This window comes from Molothrus aeneus, unplaced genomic scaffold, assembly GCF_037042795.1.
Source record: "Molothrus aeneus isolate 106 unplaced genomic scaffold, BPBGC_Maene_1.0 scaffold_35, whole genome shotgun sequence".
In the NCBI taxonomy this organism is placed as follows: domain Eukaryota; kingdom Metazoa; phylum Chordata; class Aves; order Passeriformes; family Icteridae; genus Molothrus; species Molothrus aeneus.
This window is the reverse complement of record NW_027099016.1, coordinates 1669741-1690349: the sequence shown is the minus strand read 5'-3', so window position 1 is coordinate 1690349 and position 20609 is coordinate 1669741. Positions and strand designations below refer to the sequence as shown.

The window sequence follows — 20609 nt, the reverse complement described above, 5'->3', positions numbered from 1 at the left end:
GTGGGTTTGGGGGCAAGAGGGAGCCGGCAGCGGGTGCTGGGCCTGGGGCAGGAGGAGAAGGGAAGGAGAAGCAGGGTTGAGGAACAAAATGGTGAAACCCTGGACGTGGGAGGAAAAGGTGGGATTGTGCAGGAGAAGGAGGAATAGCAGGAGGAAGAAGAATGTGAGGAAGAGCAGGAACAGAGGAGGAGGAGGAGGAGCAGAAAGAGGCGGCACCACACGGTTCTACTCCTCCCTGTATCTGCAGCCTCCCCCCCAGCCCCAGGAGCTTTGTCCGTATGCAGCAGGTGACCAGGGGAGGGGGAATCCATGATTTTCACAGAGGCTGAATCTTGGGGTTTCTGAGCTTTACTGGGCAAATGTTGGTGCTTTTGTTTTTTGTGAGGGCTGAATCTCTGTATTTTGAAGGAGGTTTTTGCTGAATATTGACGTTGGGGAAGTTTTTGATCTGCATCTTGATGTTTAGAGGATTTTTGTGCTGAATCATGGTATTTTGGAGGTTCTTTCAGACACAAGATGCCCAATGACTTTCCCAGATGAACTTGGGCATGGAGGTTTTCCCAGTCCAAGCTGCTCTCCTCTTGATTTTTTCTGCAAACCAGGATTTTTAATTCTCAGGGTGTGGCCTGATGGAGGAGGAGGAAAAGCCCCGAATGTACGTCATGAAGAGGGGCTGCAAACCCTGCCCAGGGAGTTCTGGGGACGAAAGAGCCCCTGTGAGCCAGGAATGCATCCTGTGATCCAGCCAGAGCTTGGAGCTGGTGGAGAAGCCTCATGGCAGGGAGAAGCCACACAGGTGCTTGGAATGTGGGAAATGTTTCAGCTGGAGCTCCAGCCTGAGGCAGCACCAGGTGATCCACACTGGGGAGAGGCCCTTTGAGTGTGGGGAATGTGGGAGGAGTTTCAGCCACAACTCCATCATGATGCAACACCAGGTGATCCACACTGGGGAAAAGCCCTTTGAGTGTGGGGAGTGTGGGAAGAGCTTCAGCATCAAGTGCCAGCTGACGGAACACCAGAAGATCCACACTGGGGAAAAGCCCTATGAGTGTGGGGAGTGTGGGATAAGCTTCAGCCAGAAGGGCCACCTGACGGAACACCAGAAGATCCACACTGGGGAAAAGCCCTTTGAGTGTGGGGAATGTGGGAAGAGCTTCAGCCAGAAGGGCCACCTGACGGAACACCAGAAGATCCACACTGGGGAAAAGCCCTTTGAGTGTGGGGAATGTGGGAGGAGCTTCAGAGGAAGCTCGGCCCTGATTCGGCACCAGGTCATCCACACGGGGGAACGGCCCTACACCTGCTTGGAATGTGGGAAGAGCTATGGGTGGAACTCTGACCTGAGAAAACACCAGCGCACCCACTCTGGGGAGAGGCCCTACGAGTGTCCTGAGTGTGGGAAGAGGTTTCACAGGAGCTCCGATCTCCTCAAACATGAGCGGATTCACACAGAGGAGAGGCCCTTCCGCTGCCCCGACTGTGGGAAGGGCTTTAAGGAAAACGCCAAACTCACCATCCACTGGCGCATCCACACTGGAGAGAGGCCCTACGAGTGTCCTGAGTGTGGGATGAGATTCTCACAGAGCTCTCACTTGACAGAACACCAACGGAGGCGCCACTAAGGGAAGCCCTGTGAGTGCCCCACGTGAGGGAAGAGCTTTGTGCGCTGCTCCAGCTCTGTCCCCCATGAGACGATCTACATTGGATGATCCTCAGTGAGTGTTGTTGGGCAGAGCCCTGGTGATCCATGGTCCTGGTGATCCGTGTTGGGAAGACACCTGGCTTGGAGGCTCCGCATCTTCCTGGTTCCCTGTGGGCAGCTAGATAAACCCAGCAGCAGGAGCATCCATTGGGACACAGACCTACAATGGGAATTCCTTGGGGAGGGCAGATTTGTTGACTTTCAACCCCATAAAATCTTTTGCATTCAATCCTATCTTCTGGTGACATCAGGGAGTACTGAATGGTGTTGAAGGTATGTTCAGGGTGGACTATATGATGTTTGTATCCCCAGTCTGTTCTGTTTATGCTGAATAATAAGTTTTGTACCTTTAAGACTTGTCCTGAGAGTGAAGAGGGAGAGAAGAAGTGTGGTATTTGTTTTCAGAAACTGCACTCACTCCTCCACATTCCTGCTCCTGCACTGTGTTGTCTGCGGATGGACAGACAGCAGGACAGAGCCCTCCTTTGCTTTTAGTTAGTTTTAGCTAACTGAGGTAAAGTAGTTCCCTACTGTGGATTGTTTTTCCCTTTTCTTTGAACCTGTTTAAACCTGCTGTGGCCTGAACACCAGAAGAGCACGGGCAGCTCACACCTGTGCCCCACCAGGCCGGGCCAGGGCCGCGGCATTTCCAGCACCAGAGGGACTGATAAGGGACTGAGTGAGCTGAGCTACAGCCCACAGAGGGACTTTGTGAGTTTGTCTCTCTTTTAGAGCAGCAAGAGGTTTTATTGTTTAATATTGTTTAGGTTTTATTGTGTAATAAACAGTTTTTTCCACTTTTCTTCAAAGAGGTATTTTATTTTTCCTGAACCAGTTGGGGGACACATGGACATGGAGGGGGACATAGCCATTCATGGGGATGTGGGTGGACACAGGCATGGATGGAGATGTGGGGAACAATGACAGGGATGGAAACATGGTGGGGAGACAGCCGTGGGTGAGGACATGGTGGGACATGGGCAGTGACATGTGGGGACATGGCCATGGCTGGTGCCATGGGGGGAACTTGCAGGGGATGTGGGGGATGCTGGGTTTGAGGGAGTTGAGGGTTCCTGGGAGGGATTTGGGGCTTGCTGAGGCCTTTGGGGACCCCAGGCCGAGTGGCTCTGGCTGTGCTGGGAGACCCTGGGGGAGGTTCTGGGGCAGCTGCTCAAGGACCCCCTGAACTGGAGCCCCAGCCAGGCATTGGGCTCCTGGAAGGGGATGAACATCTTTGTCCCCAGGAAGAAAATCCCAGCACCCCCAGGGTGTCAGGGGCAGCTGAGAGGCCACAACAGGAGGGGAAAGCCAGACAGAGCTGTCACACTCTTAAACTACACCCCAAAAGTCCCAAAACTGAGGGATTGCTCCCAGGAAAAAGCAGCCAGGAGATGCATGAATTGAGGGAAAGGGGGGATGTGACCCCCCAGACTGAGCAGGAGGGACCTGCATCCCCCAAAACCAAATAGGGATGAGAGGTGGAGCTGAAGGCACGATGGGAAAGGGGTGGGAGTGCAGGGAAAAAGAGGATTCAGAGTGGGAGAGGGATGGGATCCCCAGATTGAGTTGGGAGGGGTCCTTGGGTTGGGGGAACGATAGGAGAGGGGAGGGAAAGTTGGGGATGGGATAGAAAAAGGGTGGTTCCGTGGGGATCCCACTGTGTCCCCATGGCTTGATCCCTGGAGTGATTCCCTGGGGCTCTGGAGGGGAATGGATCTGCACTGGGTGGATTCCCAAGCCCCCTGCCCATCCCTGGGGGGCTCATGGGGGTTTCCCTGGTTCCCTCCACCCAAATGCTGCAGCCATGGGAGAGAGAAGGGTGTGAAAGGAGGATCTGGATTGGGCATGGAGGAGGAGCAATAGGAAGAGGAGGGAGAGAAGAAGCGGAGGATGGGAAAAGGAAGAGCAGGAAGAAGAATAGAAAGAGGAGGAGCCGCAGCAGAACCACGCTGTTTTCCCACTCGCCCGCTGAGTCTGCAGCTCCCCTGGCCCTGGCAGCATCTATCCCCCCAGATCTCACAGGTGAGTGGGGAGGGGGAACTCACCCCAAATCCATTGGAGGATCTCTGGGAGGGTTTGTTTCAGGGGAGGGGATGTTTGGATCTTGCAGGGCCCCAAGGGTGAGACACAGATGCCCCTTTGGAGAACTGTGGAAGGTTCCTGTGGCAAACTGTCTGTACTGGCTGGGGCAGTGGTACCAGCTGGGGGGGACATTGGTGTTGGGACTCTGATTGGCATCAGAGTGGGGAGAGCAACGAAGGCCAATCCTGGAGCTGGGGGATCCTGTCAGCCTGGAGGGGTGGGGGAGGCTGGAGATGAGCAGGGTCTGGGCCCATCCAACTGTGAACAGGGCAGTTGCTTTTTGAGCTGGACTTGGGAAGCAGGACCAAGGGCCTCACCTGTTGTTTTTCCCCCAAGCCAGGATTTGTCAATCCCAATCTTTGTCTGGATGGAGCTGGAGGAGGCTGCGAGGAAAAGGAAGATGGCCTGGGACACTGAGGCAGGCAAGGAGGAAGTCACTGCCCCTTTCCCCCTCTCCTCTGTTTCATGTCTCAGCCCAACATTTCCTCTGGCTGCAGGACAACCCCGCTACCAATGCCATCCTGCCAAGGATGAACTGGGGGGATCTCCTTCCCCTTCCCTCTGGCACAGAGGCAAATCCCATCCTGTCCTTGTCCACAGCTCCTTCCCCTTCTCATTCTGTCCTTCTTCCTTCCTCATTCCTTCCTCTTCTTTTCTTTCCTTTCCTTCCCCAGGCACTGAGCTGCAGACGGAGACCAGGGAGAGCAAATCCCTGCTGCAGAGCCTCATGGAAAAGGCCGTTTTGAGCAGCTCCATGGCATGGGAATCCAATGGGGAGGATAAGCCCTGGAGATCCCACACAAGGAGGGGTTGCAAACCCAGCCCTGGCAGCTGTGAGGAGGAAAGATGCCCCCTGTGTCCAGAAGGCAGCCAGAGATTGATTCAGAACTCAGAGGTGGTAGAGACAACTCGTGGCTGGCAGAAACCCCACAAGTGCTTGGAATGTGGGAAGGGCTTCAGCCGGAGCTCTGGAGCTCAGATGTGATCTGGCTCCAGGTGATCCACATGGGGAAATGGCCCTACAAGTGTGGGGAGTGTGGGAAGGGCTTTGGGTGGAGCTCCAACCTCATCAATCACTGCAAGATCCACACTGGGGAGAGAACCTATGAGTGTCCCGAGTGTAGGAAGTGGTTTCTGAGCAGCTCCAATCTCATCATAATGAGTCAAGGGATCAGCTGGAAATGTATTTACGATAATTGAAAACTGTGGATGAGTCAAGGGGCCAGCTGGGAGTATAACTGAGACAGTAGAAGATTACATATTTTAGTTAAGATTTTAAAATTAGTTAAGAAGGTATGTTAGCTAAGCAAAAATCACATAGGTTAGTGAAAGAGTAACAAATATATTAGAAAGTAAAGCTCGGAGTGACAGGGATAGATGTAGCAATTGCGGAGGAGCAGAGACCATAGAAATATCTTGCCTTAAGAATAATCAGTTTGGAGAGGCTTGGACCATGACCAGCAGATCAAAAAGTCCTGCAAACTCGCCATGGGTGAAGAGTTTACCATGAGGAAGAGAGCTTTCTTCTTCACATACGCCCACAGCCTTATTTCAAAATCCCACAGACCCAATTAAGGCAGTGCAATTGCGCAGACATATTAGGTATTCAGCTGATTATAATACAAAGTGGGCAGATAATGATTCTGTATTATTCATCCTTAGAAACTGCTTGGATATGTAAAACCTTTTCTGTATAAATAGAGAGCAGGAGTCTGCAAATCCTTGCACATCCATTTGGAAATGATTCCTTATATGTCCAGCACTGCGATAAAATACCCTTCTTTTCAACTTTAATTAGTTGAAGAGTTGTCTGTCTGTGCTTCAGTACATCAGCAGATTCACACTGAGGAGAGGCCCTTCCACTGCCCCGACTGCGGGAAGGGCTTCAGGCGCAACTCCACCCTCGTCACCCACAGGCACATCCACACTGGGGAGAGGCCCAATGAGTGTCCTGTGTGTGGGAAGAGATTCTCCAGAAGCTCTCACTTGGGCCAACACAAATGGAGGCACCATTAAGGGAAGCCCTGCCAGTGTCCCCCATCCCGGTGTCACCCCCTTTTTTCTGCCCTCAGAGCTCCTGAGCCAGTGGCAGCTGCAGCCCCTTCCCGTGGCCTTGCACCTGACTGGGACCTCCTGTGATTGCGCAGGGAGGATTGGGGCTGTGACTGAGCAGGGAGGGTGGGGGCCAGGGAACACTGGGTGCTGTGGGTCTGCCCAGCAACTGGTGAGTCATCAGAACTGCTCTCTCTGATTGGCTGATTCTTGTTCATTGCATTCTCTTGTTGCCTGTGGAGAGGCCTGGGAGTTGAGAGAAGGAATGGGACAGATCCCACCCCGAGCACTGCCACAGGGAGAACAGACCCAGCCTGGGCACAGGGAGTGAATTTATTTACCAACCAAACCACATCAGGACAAAGAGAAGGGAAAGGAATCTCTCCAACATCTTCCCCCCACCTAGGGGGGTTAATGATGATGGAGAGACGGGGACATCTGAGTTTAGATCAGAAGCCAATTTTATTGAGTATGCCAGGGATTTATATGGGGTTTTACTTGTATGGTAGTTATATAGGGCTCCATTTTTTGTAACAATTTCCCCTTGGTTACACATTCTTCAGGACATCAGGTCACCTGGTAACATTATCTTATCACTAAGTTTCACATCTTGTTTCTTGGTCCCCTCTTGCCCAGGGAGCCTTAATCTGTGTCTGTCCCTCCCACAGTTTCTGCTCAACCAGGCCTAAGATATCAGGCCCCTTCATCAGTTCCACTGTACTTTTTGTTTTATTCCCCATACCTCCCCCTATCCATTCAAACAAAAATACACTCTTAAGTGACTTGTCTATTAATTTTTTCACACACTGTAAAATACAAGGAATAACCATAACAATACATAATACAATGCCTAATACATAGAAGCCTATTTTAACTAAATTTTTTATCCATCCACCAAGTCTCCAATCCCCCAGAAGTTTTCCTAGCCCTGTAAACCCTGATACCACTGGGTAATCTTAACCATTTTCCCAAGGGCATAAGTCTGTTAGAGGTTAAACGGGCGCTGGTGTGGTGGTGAGGTCCTGTTCACAAGGGTTCTCCGCCAATGTTGGTGTTCAAGGTGAATCTTCAGGTGATGCACTCAAAGATTCTTAAAAACGGCTTCACATTCTTTGCTGGAATCCACTCAGGACCATTCTCTGTGGAGACACAAGCAAAACCTCTACCCCAGGTGGCCTAAGGATAAGGCCCCAATATCTTACCAGATTCTGGATCCTTCACTTATGCAGGGGTTTCTTTCCTTTTGTTGCAATTGTGAATCATGATTAAAATGTCAAACAATCGGTGGGTTAGGGTCCATCAAAGAACAATTCAAAAAGTTGATCACATAAAGGGCTTTCTGCAGTCTCTTGGCAGGGTTCCATCTCTGACCCCCCTTTGTGTTGTACCAAGAGATGTTTGAGGGAGCCATGAGCCTGTGACAGATTGGCCTGTTGGGGAATGAGCAATACCTGTTTTGTGCATAATTCCCCAGAAGGCAAAAGAGTTAGCAACTCGACGGGAAATATAAACTGGGCCATTGCCTGTCTTCACTACAGATGTATACCAAGAATGGCAAAAGCAGCAGTGAAGTGTCTAGAGACATCGTAAGCTGTTTTCCCTGAATGGGCAGATGCAAAAAGAGCACCAGAAAAGGTATCAATAGAGGAATGAATGTATTTTAAATGACCAAATTCAGAAAAATGGGTAACGTCTGATGCCAGACTTTAAGGCTCTGAAGCCCTCTGGGATTAATACTTCCTGCAATAGAGAGAAAAGAACACCTTTGGCAATCAGGACAAACAGCAATAATTCTTGAAGCTTGGGCTTTACTAATGCCAAAGTGCCAAATCAAAGTGACACCATTTTGGTGAAATAACAAATGGATCAATTTAGGCTGTTCTATCTTATTAGGTAGAACAGATTGTTGTACAGGCATTGTTAAAAGGCCAGCTTGCCTGTTCCCTTCAGCTAAAAATCTGGGACGGTCTGTATGTGAACAAATATGCATAACAAAGTAAGGAAATGTTCAATTTTCTAAGGAAAAAACAAGGAGCTGCAACCAATAAAATTGTTGTGAATTTTCAACTCTTTCTTAACTGATGCTTTGGCTCTCATCACTATTCCTGCAACATAAGCTGAATCTGTAAGCAGATTAAAAGGAACAGAAAATTTTTGAAAAGCTCTGACAACAGCAGCAAGTTCAACAATTGGGGGGGACCACTCAGATATGGATAAATCTGCTCTCCATTAGACCCACTAGAAGAGGGGTCTCTCCATACTACCACAGATTTCTGAGAGTGACCAGAACCATCTGTGAATACTGTTAAGGCTTGAAGTGGAACCTCACTCCTCTTGGGTTTCTCTGTCAATTGAAAAAAAAAAAGCTTAATAAAAGCTTTTAAAAGCTGTTAAAACAACTCATGTTTTGGAGGACGTATTGAGATTTGTCCACTGAATTCAGGAAAGGCCATCTGAAGAGCCTTGATCCCTGAACTATCCAATTCAAATAAAAGGTGGTTAAAGGTAGGAAAAGAGTGGAAAATTCCCCTCCTGCAAGAGAAACGAGTCTCTGTCAAGCCTTAACAACCAGTTGGGCCATCATTTCATGTTGGGTACTGATGGTTTTAGTCATTTGGTGTGGTAAGTAAATCCATTCAGTGATAAACAAAGAGTCTGGTGCATTGGGGTCCCATTGAAACATCAAGGCATGGGGCTGTTTTGCTGGATGCAAGATTATTAAAAAGAAAAGCAGCTCAGGTGCCCAGTGTGCAGCTTGTTGGTTTATTATGACATCAGCTGGGCATTGCAGCGCCTGCTGAACTTGAAATGTAAGTTGTCTAGGTGATAAAAGGTCTGAATCTCCTTTTAATCATTCAAACAAAGGACTTTTAGCTTTGTATTTGAATTCCCTAACAAGGAGTGCACCCAGTTGATTGTTCCCAAACATTTTTGTGCATCATGTAAGGTGCAAATATTTGTCTGAATTTGAAGAGCTTGGGGAGAAATTGAAGAGACTCCAATGCACCACCCCAAATACCTCCACGAAGGATGTTTTTGTACCTTTTGGGAGCTATGCAAAGCCCTGCCTGATTTACAGCTTTGGTGACAAGGGCTAACTAAGGCTTTCTCCATGACTTCCTGTTGTTCAGCTGTTACAAAAATATCATCCATAGAATGGTGCAAAAGAACATTAGGTATTTGTTGATGAACAGAATTGAGGACCTAGCAATATACCACTGGCAACTAGTACAGCTGTTTTTCATGCCCTTAGGTAAAACTATCCAGTGATATCGCTCTAAGGGTGCCTGCATTTTTGTGCTTGGAACTGAAAAGGAAAATTTAGGACCATCATCAGGATGTAAAGGAATATCAAAAAACCAGTCTTTTAAATCAGTAACAGTCAAGTGCCAACTTTTGGGAATCATGGTAGGAGATGGGAGACCTGGCTGTAAGGACTCTGTGTCCTCCATAGCTGCATTATTTTTCAAAGATCATGGAGTAAGCGCCATTTGCCAGTTTGTTTTTTGATAACAAACATGTGAGAATTCCAAGGACGGTTAGAAAGGACAAAATGCTCTTTCTGGAGTTGTTGTTGGAGCAACTCTGTTAATACACAAAGTTTTTGCAATGGTAGGGGCCATTGATCCACCCAAACCATTTTCCCTGTTTTCCAGGTTAGTTTTAAAGTGTCGCTCTCCAACGGCCCCCTTTAAAAAGCTGATTGAATCCTAAAGCCCCATTGGGAGAGAACATCCCCCACCACGGTACCATTGGTACTGGTAATACAAACAGTATGATTGAGCACGGTGTCCCTCGGGCCCTTTGATCTGTATCCAGTGGTGGGTTTGACAGCTGCGGCTGCTTCCTCCAATGCCTGAAAGTGCCTGGAGCACTTTAGCAAGGGACCACTGTGAGGGCCATTTGGCTTGAGAGATAACTAACTTCAACCCCTGTGTCTATGAGGCTGTCAAGTGTTATCTTTTGCCCTTTTAATGTCAGAGTACACCAGCATGTGGGGTATTGTTCTAGTATAGGTTGTACTCAACATATTTGGGGTGTTCCAGTAGACCCAAATCCCCTTTTTCATATTATGTCTGTAAAAGGTATGCTCATGGTTTGGGGCAATAAAATCAGTTGAGCTATTCAAGTTCCTTGGGGAACAGTGAAAGGCAGTTGGAATGTCCAGGCCATGATCATAATCTTATTATCAGAGTCTAAAACTCCAAGGAGGACAAAAAGTCCCATCAAAGAGATGGATGACCAACCTAAAAACAATGCATGCATACGCTGCCTGGATGGTCCTAAAACTCCTGTGGGAAGCAAATGAACTGATGACTTAAGTAACGTTAATGTGATGGAGGTTGCCAACCCAGACAGGTTCATCTGTCAACCATATCAAGGCTACAACTGGACATTCATTGCCCTGCATCACAGTGGCCCCTATTAAAAATACGTATTTTGACACCCCATTGAGATAAACAATGTCATCCCCACAAACTTTGAGGAGCATCGGCAACATAGGGTCTGATGTTAGCTTGTTGGCCATCAGGATGTTTCACATTAATTACAATGGCTGACAAACCACCTGTTGTAGCACCACCCAACCCCAGAAGTCCAAAACTTGCATGAGTGAGAGGCCACGATTGAGGCCAGCAAAGTCACAAGAGAATTGTGACATCTGCTCCAGTGTCAATCAAGGCTGTTAATGATATGGTTCCTGGATGACATCCACTGGCGATGAGGATACATGTCTTTTCTGGATGGTTCTCCGTAACTTTCTCAGCCCAGAACACTTGAGGTACCCCTGTTGATCCAAAACTTCCTGTGGCGCGACTTCGGTCCACTGTATTCAGAACAGAACTCACAAAAGGTACAATTTGAGCAATGCAAGTTCCTTTCTGAATAGTGACAGGAGGGTCATCAATGGGTACCATAGCATGAATCTGTCCTAAATAATCAGCATCAATAAGCCCTAGATGCACATGAATACCTCTAAGTGTGGTACTTGATCTTCCTATCAAAAACGCACTCAATCCCTGTCCTATTCAACCATAGGCTTCGAGGGGCACTTTGCACATTTCTTTTGTCAGAATGGTTACTGTGTCAGCGGTGGGTATATCAATCCCTGCAGACCCACTTGTTGCCCCTGAGTATTGTTCACAAATGTTTGGCTTTGCAGTGCTGGGGAGGCCCATATTTGCTGCTGTAGTTGTTGGGGTATTTGTTTTCACACATGCCCCTTTGCGCTCCTCTTCTTGTTTCCCTGCAACAGCTGACCATTTGCATGATATTTACTCCTGCATTGTTGAGCATAGTGCCCAAATTTAGCACAGCAATTGCACACAACATTGCTGTTTGCGCTTGGCTTAGATGTTATTTTCTGGGTATTACACTGTGCCCTTACGTGCCCTTGCTGTCCACAATTATAGCATTTCAATCAAGGTCTTAGAACTGCAGCAAGAGCTGCTATTTTATGCTCTACTGAACCAACTTTCAAGCAAGCAGTAATCATTTGAGGCAATGTGGGTTCCCCAGGTAAAGTGTCAATAATCTTTCTGCAGCCTGAGTTTGCATTTTCTTTAGCCAAATGTATACAGAATTTGTGTCGCAAAGATTCATCATCTACCTGTTTTTCAATGGCTGCAGCAAGCTCTTCCACAAATTGCAAAAATGGTTCTCTCATCCCTTGTTGTATAGTATCATATCTCTGTTTTGGAGCTGCCATTTCCATTGATTTAATTAAAGCACTCGTGCCAATTTGCTGAGCTTGTGCCAAAATTGAAGGATCCCACCTTGCCTGTGAATCTGGGTTAGCAAAAGGTCCAGTGCCCAGTAGGGCATCAACATCCACAGCATGATGAGGGTCGTGTTGAGGCAACTGCATATTTGTTACAGCTGTCTGCTCAGCCACTTGCCTCAAAGTTTCTCGAAATACACCGTATTGTATTGGCTGGAATGAAATAGTAGCAATATGCATGATGTCATAAGGTGCAAGCATAACTGCATTAATTACACATATTAATTGCATTACCTCTGAGGAATTAATGCCATACTGAGCCACTTTGGATTGGAGATCTTGCACAACCTTCCAGGCAAAGACGTGATGACTGTCATCCTGCCCTGTTCCAGGAGCTGCTTTAAAACCTGGAGAAGCCATAGGGTTATCACAGGCAACATTTGCATTAGCACTGTTCTCCTGAGGTACTCTTGGAGCACCTAATCTTTCTATCATGTCCCAATTCTTTTCTTCAGCTGCTTTCTTCCTAACAAATTCCCAAAACTCCTGAGTGTCCAGGTTTAGAGCAAATTTGGGAGAGAATCCCCCAAAGGAGCTCCAGTAGGAAAGCAGATCCAATCTGCTCTTCTCCCCCCAACTGGTCTGGGAGAAAATACCTCCTTGGAGAAAGGTGGAAAAAACCTGTCTATTAAACAATAAAACCTTAACAATATCAAACAATAAAATCTCTTGCCACTCCAAAAGAAATGACAAACTGAGAAAGTCCCTCCCCGGGTTGCGGCTCAGCTCACTCTGTCTCTGATCAGTCCCTCCGGTGCTGGAAATGTTGCAGGCCAGGCCCGGCCTGGTGGGCCACAGATGCAGCTGCCCGTGCTCCCCTGGGTGTTCAGTCCAGAGCAGGTTTCAAGAGCTCCAAGGAAAAGGGAAAAAAACAAAAGTCCCCACAGTAGGGAACTTCTTTGCCTCAGCTAGCTAAAACTAACTAAAAGCAAAAGAGAGCTCTGTCCCACTGTCTGTCCATCTGCAGACAACAACAGTCCAGGAGTAGAAATGTGGAGGAGTGAGTACGGTGTCTGAAAAAAACCTGCTGCTTCTTCTCTCCCGCTGCTTCACTCTCTGGAACACTCTTAAAGGTGCAAAACTTATTATTCAACATCATATAAGGTGCAAAACTTATTATTCAGCATAACATAATTGGGGATAAAAGCATCATATAGTCAACCTGAGACAAGACACTGAGGCTGTCAAGGAAGCCCAGTTACTTGATGTGGGGGCAAAGTCCATGGGGCAGTAGGGCTACAGCTATTAGAAGGTGACCTGTCAATAGTTCCCGGCCCCAACTCTGATGTTACTGCGGGAGACTCATCACTTGATTCGCTGTCGCTGTCACTGTCAGGTAACGGAGGATACGACCTTGCAGATTGTTCAGGCAGCTCAGAGGGGAGCGAAGGGGCAGATGGCTGGGCTAGAGCAGAGGGAAGCAGGGGGGCAGAAGACTGGGTTTGTCTCTCTGTAAAGACATTTCAGCTACCTGGTGCAGTGGTGTGGTGTATACAGGCACCATTGCGAGCTGCTGCACAGCTGTGACATAAAGAGGTTTAGGAGTCTGAGAAGGAGATACTATGGCAGTTTGCCCAGAAGCTTTGGCAGCTTTCCCAGAAGCTTTGGCATCCAGCCCAGAAGCTCTGGCAGCTTTCCTGGAAGCTTTGGTAGCCTGCCTGGTAACTTGCATGGCACTTGCACCTTCTTCAAGGATAGATTCACCAAGTTCCCCATCAGAGGCCCCCTCTGCCTCATCCCCTTCATCAGTTTCTGTTATCAACCCCGATTCTTCATCCATGTCCTGCTCTGTTTGTTCTCGCTCGGTTTTCCATTCCTTTAATGCCTCAAAAAGCAATCCCCAGGTAACAGCTAGATCAACAACAGTTTTATCACCCACTCAGATGACTTCCCACAGTCTGTCCCCGACTTTTTCCCATGCTTTAACACTAAATGCTGTGTCAGGATCAGTGCCAAAATCCTGTGATTTAGCCCACAGCAATATACTACGAAGGGCATAGTCTGAAGTATTAATTCCCTTATTTCTTAACAAAACTTTCCATGTAGCCAAAACAGTCTCTTCTTCATTAGATAAATTATTTCCCATTATTACTAGTTGGTGGCTCACCTACTTCCAGGTGTCTTGATAGGAGAAAATCAGGTCTGGACTTCCCTGTGGCTTCCACCCGCCATTCTCAGCTGCACCAATGCCGCCTCCCCTACTACGTCCCAGTGAGCCATGGCTGCCAGTTGCTAGGAGCCCGTTTGGGTCCAGATCAAATATGTTCTTAAGGGTGTTGAATCACATCAGGGTCACCAGATGTCACTGTCAGGCCAGTCATGACACAAGTCAGAGACCACAAGCAGTCTCAGATGGCAACTCTTTATTATCGAACATGGCTGACCTTTTATACATTTTCTAATTGTTTATACTTCTTCTACCCTAACCCTACCATCACCCTGACATCTCCCAGTGTCCTCTGTCCCCTCTCCAGGGCAGCACTGGCCATGCTGCCTTGGGCTCTCTCCTAACCCTCTTACCAATGCCCACGTACCCAGTTCTACTACCCCCAGCTGTTCTCCCAGATGGTGCCAGGAATGTGGCCAGCCCCACCATCTTGTCTTCTCCCTCTCCAAGTTTTTCTGCCCTTTCTCCACAAAATGGTGCTGACCCCACAAAGGCGATGGCCATTTTGTCACCTCCCTGTTCTGCCAAAAACAACGCCTCTGACCCTCCTCCCACTTTCTCTATTCCTGTAATCGCGCCCTGCCCCTCCCTTCTGTGTCAGGAAGTGTGTCCATGTTGGGACTTCCCCTCTCTATTGGGAATCCCTCCCCATTGTGCACACCCCATCCCTACACCCTCTTCTCTTGACTCCTCTCCTGATGGTCCCTCCCATTCCCATTCCCACAACACTGGAGTCAGAAGTGGTGATGACAGCGACCAGAAGGAGCCCATATTGGCTTCCACAGCTGCCCACAAACAGGCAGATTCTGGCTGCCCCAAGAGGCCCCATGCAGTCATCAAGTGCCCTCCATCCTCCTCGGAGGATGAGAGTAGGGATTCTGCAGACCCGGATTCCAGTCCTGAGTCTGAGGATCACTGGGCCAAGCTGCAGAGGGAAGCCACTGTGAGGGCTCAGAGCTCACCAAAAATATTGTGGGCTTGCCAATTATATGTAAACACAGCAGAAGAGTGACTGCAATCAATTCCTGGGAGCCCATCCCATATGGGGAATTGAAGGAGCTCTGCAAAGTGGCTAAGGAATATGGTTGGGGGTTGCATTTCTTAAAAAACTTTCTGGAAGCCACCTTCTCTGACCGTGTCTTGGTCGTGCATGAAAATAAAAATATCATGAATTGCCTACTCTCCCTCTGTCACAATCCATCCTTACGAACGGGTTTCGTGATTGTTCGTGGATTTGATCTCAGGGTGCAAAAAACCGACACGGCACAGGGGGGTTTGCAGTGATAATCAAAACAAATGCACCTTTATTGAATAACCAAATGCATTGGGGAGGAATTGGGGAAAAAAGGGAAAAATAAGGAAAAGAGGGAGGAAGAGAAAGGAAGGTATGTAGCTACCAAACATAGAACAGCCAAGTCCTTTGATGTCCAGCCAAGGGAGCTCACCAGGTCACGTCGGGGAGATCTTGAAATCTCTCACTAACTCAGAGGTTTTTATTATGATAACTCTATTGAAAATTGTGAGGGAGGGGGGGAAACAGATACAATAAGGAATAGATGTAACAGGTAGTCCATGTTCTCAGCAGTAAACGAGAGCCATTGTGTTCTTGGTCCAGCGGTCACAACCTGCAGGCAAACATCTCGCTTTGGTCAGCTTGCCTCCCCCACACACCTGCCCCGGGCTGGGGGTTTCAGTCCCAGTCCTTGGAAGGAGCAGAGGGGCCTTTTCACATGGGGGTTTCATGTCTCACTCCTTGATGGAGAGGCTCCTTACATCTCAGTCTGTCTGTCACGGTGGTTGTAAAACAGGTCAGGGTCTTCTGTGGGGGACCACCCAAGACTCAGGAGAAGTCCAGCCAGGCTGAGAGGTGGGACAGCTTCCAAGGCTATTGCTGCAAAAAGGCAAGATGCCCCCTTCTTCTTTCATTGGGCTCAGTGCAGCATACAGCAAACAACACCTGTGAACAATAGCTTAGCACTGTGCTCAGGTCTCGGAGCCGTTGGCACGTAACTTTCTCCAACAGGGCCAGAAACTTCAGACAAGGGTCTTTTCTTCAGTGGTCCCCAATGGCGATCGTGAGGCAGATGAGAGAAACTTTGGACAGAGTCTCACACCCCGGTCGAGTACATGCTGTGGGAGAGGCAGTAAAAAAGGCATCTCAAATCACTGGCGGACACATATTCAAAAGATGCCAACAAACCAAATTTAACCCTTGAACAAATGGCAGGAGAAGGTGACTTCCAGAAGCCACAAGACCAAGCAAAGGATTTACAAGAAGCTGCACTTGGTGACATCACCACTGCTGCAAAGACATCCCTGCTCCTCACTCTCGACAACACCCTACATACACAGAGCTTCACTAACATTAAACAAGGGCAAGTGAAATTTTCATGAAATTTGTAGACAGACTTAAAGTTGCACTTGAGTGACAAATAGAAAGCCCAGAGGCCAAGAAGGAAGTGCTAAATAAAATGGCCTTGGCAAAGTCAAACAATGAGTGCAAAACAATATTAAGACCCAGAACCTACAATCAACCAGATGGATGAGGCCTGCACCAAATTATCTTCCACTGAACACACCGTGGCAAGGGCAATCTCTAAGGGAGAGGGCCTTTTTAACATCCCAAGACGCTGCAAAATGTTTTAATTGTGGGGAACTGGGCCTTTTTTTTGAAGGACTGTGCAGAATACAAAATGCCTAAAGACCAGCAGCCACCAAAGGGGTGCCATTCATCACACTGTATGGATTGCAACAGACATTCTAACAACTGTTCTCAGTTTTGTTATCACCAGTAACCTCACCACCACCAGCACCATTATCAGCCAAAAACCTTCCAACAGACTGCAGGGTGGCCCCGTGTGAAGACAGCAAATGGAAAGCTGTTTCACTGTACCCTCCCCACCATTCTGGAGGACCAATACGTGGGGAAATTCCTGTGGAGCTCTTCATACTCTGAACAACAGACCAGAGTCACCAAGGCTTTCCAGCAAGTTCAGGTCAGGACCTGACACCAACTGGTGAGTGCTTTGTCTATACAATTTGATGACTCTGCTTTCTATCGTATTCCCACCAGAAAATATGGACCCCTAGAGGGCCTGAGGGATGTGCTGGTAATAGGTAATGTATTCATGGACCAAATGAAATACATATTATAGTGGAAGTGCAAAGTGTTGGGCCAACTGACGAAATCACAGTCACTTTCTGCTGCACAAAACCACCACACTTCCTGCACAGAGAGACTGTGATCGCCCAAGCCTTTTTATTGCCATTAAGCATAGACAATATCCCAGAGCACCCAATGGCATTCTGGGTTGAAATCATGGGCCAAGACAAGCCCCTTATAAAGTGCAGTCAGTTGAATAAAGGTAATGACATCCACCTACAAGGGATGGTGGACACAGGGGCCAACGTTACTATCATTACACAACCTCAATGGCCCCTGAACCAGGAGCTGACTCCTGTCACTGGAGTCACCTCAGTGATCGGAGGAGCTGCCATCTCCATGAGGAGCGAGCGTATTATCACAACAGAGGGACTGGAGGGCCAAACTGCCACCATCAGGCCATTTGTAGTCAGGGCACCCACCACCCTGTGGGCCAGGGACCTGTTGTCCCAGTGGGGAGCTTGACTTGATATTCCACCTCTTCCCGGGATTTCTATTTGGGGCCACTGCAGAGTGCACCACCCCACAATCACCTGGAAGACGGACACCCCACCATGGGTGGATCAGTGGCCACTCTCAACAGAGAAATTACATATCCTCGAGCTTCTTGTGGAGGAGCAGCTCTCCAAGGGCCACATCGTACCTTCCAACAGCCCTTGGAACTGCCCTGTCTTTGTTCTTAAAACACCTGGCAAGGACAGGTGGACACTCATCCATGATCTTTGTAAAATTAACGAGGTCATTGCAGTCTGGCCTCTCTCCCTTCATGCTTCCCCATGATTGGAGACTGGTGGTCATAGATATCAAAGGCCACTTTTTAAACATCCCTCTCTATCCTCGAGATGCTTCCAGATTCTCTTTTTCCATCCCCTCCCTGAACAGGCACATCTGAAGTGGTACCACTGGCAAGTCCCCCCACAAAGTGAGAAAAACTCACCCTCTATGCCAGTGGTACATGGCCAATGTCCTATCTCCTATCCAAAGGACTCTCCCAGATGCCATCATACTACATTATATGGATGACATTCCATCAGGGTTTGAAAAGACAGGTGTCTGCTAAGGAAGGCAGGAGCTTCCTGTGAAATGGAAAATGTAATCTCCCTCCCTCTGAATTATTATAATTTTGAAATTAAAAAGCTCTCAAGCAAAGATATGGGAATAAGAATAACAGTTCTTTGCTAGGAAAACTAAAAATACAAATGCAATAGTACAAACAAAAAACCCCACTGGCAGAGTCAGAATATGACCTGACACCCTGTGGGTCAGTGTCGTTACAGGGTATGACACAGTATAAAAGCACACGACTCCATCAAATGGGTGCAAGAGCGAAATTTATTAAACCAACATAGCTTTTATAGTTCTTCCAGATATTTACACCCATCTAACACATATACAATGCCCATTGGCCATAAAAGAGAAACAAAGTGCCTAGTAGGCAACCAGGGAGCCACGTCACTCTGCGAGCCAGCCAGAGTCCATATCTCCCAACTTTCTCTCCTTCCTCTGGTCTCCATGGTAATGACCTTGGTTTTCCTTCAGGAGAGATATAGGGCTTCTCCTTATCTTCAGGAGGCCTTGCTAGCTCACAAGGACAGCACAGAATGTCTTTCCCAAAGGTCAGGATGGTGGTAGCAGTCCAATTAAATGGAGGCTGCAGTGCTCCTGGAGTGACAGGTGGGGTTTTGTTGAAGCAGTGATCCTGTAGAAGGGTGGAGTTTTCCTCTCAAGGTCCAGTGGTGGCGTAGATGGGCCTGGACTTCCTCTGGGAATGCAGTGGAAAAGAAAGCTGCTCCTCTGGGAATCCAGTGGGAAAAGGCTGTCTCTCTTCTTCCAAATGTCAAATTATGTCCAGGTAGGAATGCTTGGCTCCTCCCTCTGGCCGGAGCATCTCACAATGGGATGATGAATTTTTCATCAGTCATGCAGTGACACTCAAGGGCCCAATAACAGAAGATATCTCCCAGAGGGGGGATTGTTGAGGAAGAGATAAAGTAAACTGTTGTAAGAGACGGTCCAAAGTTTCCCTTATTTGCCTCACGACCGTCACAAGGACAGAGAGGAAGACCCTGAAGACCCTGGCTGGAGTTCTGGCCTGGTTGGGGTGGATGCTCGCCAAGTGATTGTTTGCAGCTGTGCTTGCTGTGCCCCCACATTACAACTGCTTCGAGCAGGGGCTGACAGGGAGCGGCTTGCTCTGTACACTTACACCTGCTTCACGATCCCCGCTCATCACAATGGCCCATGAATTTCCCCACCTCTTGGCCAGATGAACTTTCTGGGGTAACTCTGGTGATCCCCCCATAGAAGATCCCTCATCTGCCTCACAAGCGCTGTAAGGGAAGCCTCCTCCCAAGGACTGAGACTGAGACCCTTAAAATTCTAACACAGGGGCACTGGCCTGACTGAAGTGGGATGTTTGCCAAGTGTTGCCTGCAGGTGTGTTTGCGGGGCCAAGACTGGTTTCTCATAGACACCAATCCTGAAAACAATGGGTCTCGCTCACCGCTGAGATTGATTTGTCTAGTTTTGGAACATGGACTGTCTTACTCATTTTCAATAGACTAATTCTCCATTGTCTTTTATCTGTTCTCCCCTTGGTGGATGACTATAAAAGACCCCTGAGTTAACCAAAGAATTTGAGATTCTCCCCAACGTGACAAGATGGATCTATTGGCTGGACCAGGAGGATTTTGTCTCTCCGTTGGTAGCTATTCTCACCCCGGTCTTTTTCTCTCTCCCTCTATCCTTTATCTCCTTTCTAATCCTTCTATTGCTTCTGCTGTGGGCACTCAATAAAAGGTGCATTTCTTTTGATTAAGACTGAAATCCCCTCTCTGTTGTTTTTGCACTCTGAGATCAGTTAATGAACCATCACAACCCCACTTGTACGAGTGGATCGTGACATGAAATTGGCGTCATGGACAGGATTCTGACAGACAGAGGGGTTTGCAGGGTTGTGTGTAGTCTGTAACAGGGGAAGGATGTTTCACTCCAGCCGCACCGAGCCCGATACCCTGAAAGGGGTGAGCGGTTGTCTAGAAAGCAAGGGAGGGTGACTTGAATTTCCCACAAATTGCACATGCCTAGGTGAAAAGCACCCCCATACTCAATTGAGGGCTCTGCCTTCAGAATTTCACAAAAGATCTCTTAGTGCAAAAAGGGAAACTGTTTTTGTGTATGTGTGAATCTGGACTGTCTGGGAAGTGAAGGGACTACTTGAAGTAACTGAGTAGAACCTCCCAGGCACTTTTAGTCTCTTCACCCACCCAGGGAAGCAAGGGAAACACAGCAGAGGCTGTGTGGTTGTGTACCTTAAGTCTACACCTCCCTGTCATGGGTTTGGTCCCTTCACAAAATGACTGAAAACCTCAGCGCAAAAGTTAAAGCTGAATTTTATTCTCTCCTAGCCAAACACAATGCCAAACCTTCTCCCGGAGGAGAAGAACGGGCACAAAGTAACTGATTTAATTTGGAAAATGTTATTGATAGAGTATGTTCTTTACAACATGAAATAACTGTCCATTTAAGCTATAATGGACTCCCTTCAAAGCCTAGTTGAAATTTGGAAAAAAATTAAATGAAGAAAGGAATGAGATCCATCTGTTATGAGCTGCCCTTAGAGAGGAACATGTTAAGAATTCACTGAATGCTGATTCCTCAACAC

At 48.0% G+C, this 20609-nt stretch overlaps 1 pseudogene; it reads left to right on the top strand.

The window, feature by feature from the left end:
• Positions 1–20609, top strand: part of LOC136570612 (zinc finger protein 208-like) — a 625335-nt pseudogene that overhangs the window by 74299 nt on the left and 530427 nt on the right.